At 30.9% G+C, this 4139-nt stretch overlaps 1 protein-coding gene across 1 annotated transcript in view; it reads right to left on the bottom strand.

Moving 5' to 3' along the window:
• Positions 1-4139, bottom strand: part of LOC117174234 (dolichyl-diphosphooligosaccharide--protein glycosyltransferase 48 kDa subunit) — a 10633-nt gene that overhangs the window by 1231 nt on the left and 5263 nt on the right. The gene's annotated exons all lie outside the window — the stretch shown is intronic.

Raw genomic sequence — 4139 nt, 5'->3', positions numbered from 1 at the left:
GGGAGCTCTTCTTAATATTTTGACACCAAAATCATGTCGATACACCTTACCGACTGCGAGTAAAGCCACCCACGCTTTAACTTGACAGACTGTACATAATATGACCGCAGAAGCCATATGTACAATATGGAATAGTAGCAATAATTTAATTTAAAAATCTCTTCAACTTTAGAAAATTGTATTTTTGACTAATATAGTTTGTGTAGTTAGGCAACAACTACACCTGCATCGAGAAATATGATTGAAAACCAACATAATCTTAATTCTGGTATGATTGTAAAGTTGCAAAGCTGTTGAAAACCTCTCGAAAAAGTTGAAATATATCAATTGTGCCTTTAAAACTAGCGCTTTAAAACCAAAACCACATGAAATAAGAGACAGGTTAATAATTAATAGTGGCGATGAGAATTGCAATGAAACTGTACGTTCAAGGTTGGAACTAGTAACACTTGTATAGTTGCGTATTTATCTAAAACTTCAATTTTTCCAAATAAGTTTAGCCTTTTTATTTTAATGCTGCCAAGCTTTGGCACTCTATGAAAACTTAAATTGAGGTTTTTATTCTCATTGGAGTCACAACCGCTAACGCAAGAACCTCCGGCACTTGTTGATTTTCGATATTGACATGCAAATTCCATTATTGGAGTAAATAACTATTAGCTCGAAAGTACTTTGCTCATCAGAGCTATTTATTACAGCACTTATAGGTCGACCATAAACTACGTTACCACTTATTGGGGGGGGGGGGGGGCAAAACCCTACGTTTGGCATGGGGCTGTTTAAGTAAATACGTCAATACTTTTGAGATCACTTCTATCCTCTCGTCCCCACGTAAGCAACAGTCAGAACTTTCTATACGACGCATCGATATTACGTAAGATCCCCCCCACCCTTTTCGTTCTGGACATATTTTCTTAGATTAAACTGAAAAAACACTATTATTTTAGTTAGACGTCAATTTTGCCGGATTCTTAGTAGCAACAAGATTTAACACTGATTTTTGTAGACAATCCAAAATCCAACATCTTCACCTTTTTGGTTGCTAACTCTTGAATTTGATTAAAAATACGTATTTTCGGTAGTAATTAGTCTTTTCGTTTAAAAATGCTTATTTTTTAGTTGAAACTTCACACTTTTGTTTGAACATTCTTTATTTTGGTAAAAAAACCTTCGTTTTTTTCAGGAAAAAATTCATCTTTTTGCTGGAAAATTTAAAAACAAGGTTTTAGAGTTGAACTAATTTCTTTCAAATTAAAAAAAATTCTTTCTCAAAAATTCATCTGTTTGGTTGACAGTTCTTGAATTTTAAAGAAAACTCCTCTTTTTTGATAGTAAATTAATCTTTTTTTAGTTGAAAGTTTACCTTTTTGGTTTAGAATTTTTTAATAAAAAAAAAACCTTTTTTCGGTAGAAAATTCATCTTTTTGTTAGAAAATTTAAAAACTAGGTTTTAAAATTGATCTAATTTCTTTAAAATTGAAAAAAATGTATTCTTGAAAATTCAACTTTTTGACTTAAAAAACTTTTTGATTTAAAAATTCAACGTATTTGTTCAGAATTCTTGAAATTGGTTTAAAGTTCGTTTCTTCGATAGAAAATTAATTTTTTTGTACAAAAATTGATCTTTTTAGTTTACAATTTAATAACTACGTTTTAAAGTTGAACTATTTCTTAAAAATGCATTTATTGGTGGACAATTCAAAATTTTTTATTAAAAATTCATCGCATTGATTGTAAATTTAACTGTTTTGTTGAAAATTCATATTTTTTATTGAAAATTTACCTATTTCATTTTTGGTCAAGCATTGTTCTTTTTAAAGTAAAAATTCAACTTTATGTTAAAACTGAAGTATTTTGTTAAAAATTCGTTTTTTTTTTTTTTTTTGGTTGAAACTTAATCTAGTTTAGTTGAAAATTCGTCTTTTTTAGTATAAAATAAACTTTTTTATCAAAATTTAATATTTTTGGACTGATAATTCAACCTTTTTGTATAGAAAATTCGTCATTTTGTCTTGAAAGATCAATTATTTACTAAAAAAAAATCTAATATTTGGTGGAAAAATCTTTTTTTTTTGTTGTAATAATTTAAAATTCTCTTTTATCAATTAAAAGTGTTACTAATCCCGCACATTTTAACACTTGCTCTGAAAATCACTTTTCTATTTTAAAGCGGTCCGGCTATTGGATCAGTCCGATGAAAAATCATTAAAATTTGAATAATCACTGTTTAAAGTTGTGACAAAAAACATGGGATCTTATGGAATCCTCTTTCGCGGGATCCAAAAATGGTTCATTTTGGCTTTAAAACTCGTTGAAAATTGTTAGGAAAACTGTCTTGGAGACAGAAAATATAATTTGAAATTTAAATTACTGCTCATTTGTACTTGTTTCCAGGGTATTTAAGCTTAATTTTAGCAAAATATACAGATGTAAAATATGACAAGAACGGTGTGGCGTTGACTAAAGTTGCCAAACAGCTTCTCTTGGAATCGAGAATTGCGCGAAATATCAAATAATGATGTTGTTGTCTGTGTATTTGTAGGTTAAGTTTACTTCCTCAACATTTCGTTATGCTGCCAACTGCTGAGAGCGAAAAATGACTTTTACTCGGACCGAGTCAAATAAATCTTTAAATGTACATTTTATTATTATTTAAAAGCAGTTTTAATCATATTATTCTGCATTAAAATTTATTACCCAATTTATTAATTGCTATGCTGGCCAAATTTTGTATGTAATTCCAAACATCATAAAAAAATAACAGATATATCTTTGACTAGCTTTTCCAGTAGACGGACTACTTTTACCCTTAAAGCGCCATCCTATCTCATAATTTCACAAAGCGCCACGTGGGGTCGTGGGCGACCCCAGCGAGAAAATTTCATCCTGCAAAGAGATTATCCGTTATATCAATTCAAAAAAATTACTGGATACTCTCCAACTATCCTTTCAGTCTGAGGATAAGGTTATATGGATGAAAAATGTTGGTGCGCGTCAGAAAAAAGAAATACTTACAAAAAAGTGAAAAATCACTTTTTTCACACAACAAAAATCATAAATCAGTCAATTTTCAATATTTTTACTTGAAAATTCAATCTGTAACTCTCGAAATATAGCTCTTTAAGTTAAAAACACGGTAATAGTGCAGCTCAAAAAAAAGGTATTTATTTGGGAATCTGAAGTGGGCTATTTCATGAAAAGTGGAAGGAACGATTCTTAATGATTATTTCATTATTTTCTCATGTAATTTTTTTAATTTTGAAGACTAATCGTTTCAGAATGATCACAAATGAAAAAATAATGATTAATGAAAGCGCTATTTTCTACCGACACAATTTCTTCACATGATTACCCAATGCTTTGGACACACTGGGCGGTTGCACGAATAATAAGCCTCTTGGACCTTGTTATCTTCTTTTCTACTGAACATGCAGCAACTCTCTCTTTTCTCGAGTTATATTAGGAACGAGCGCTTGCAAACAAATCAGGACACTTTTTTTCCACTTGCCAACGGTATAGATTGGAAGAAGAAATGTTTAACTAATACTGCAGGGCTCCACAGAATTCAAATTCATAAAGGGGGTTTGGTACAATCGCGCTCTAAGGTTTAATTGCGTTTATTTATTGCCGAAGTTTATAATTCACCACACGGTCACATTGACAATATGCGCATATTAGCAACTTGACTCGCTATAAACACACAAAAATCAGTATAAACGTAAAATTGCGCTATGTTTTTACTGGTATTCGTGATGGTTTACGTATATTTAATATGTCATCCACGACCATATTGGTTATAGTTTACGTAGGGGCCGACAGTGTCGCATCGGATGTTTAAATACCCAATACATAATAATAAGAGTGATGAAGGCCGGTAATAAGCATATTGTAAGTCACAAAAACAAAAAGCGATGCAGAAAACTGTTTAAGGTGGTTTTAGCGTGAAACGAAATCCATGCTAAAAAGCTGAAATTTTTATTATAACTTCTTTAACTATTTTTGAATACATATGCGAAGTTTCAGATTGATTGACCGTTTATTTACAGAGAAATAATTAATTAAAGTTTCATCGTTTGGCCATGAATTACTATACAGCTTATGGCAATGACAAGTGAACTTGAGCTTAGAATGAGTGCCGT

Source organism: Belonocnema kinseyi, chromosome 6, assembly GCF_010883055.1.
Source record: "Belonocnema kinseyi isolate 2016_QV_RU_SX_M_011 chromosome 6, B_treatae_v1, whole genome shotgun sequence".
In the NCBI taxonomy this organism is placed as follows: Eukaryota; Metazoa; Arthropoda; class Insecta; order Hymenoptera; family Cynipidae; genus Belonocnema; species Belonocnema kinseyi.
This window is presented reverse-complemented; position numbering and strand designations above follow the sequence as displayed.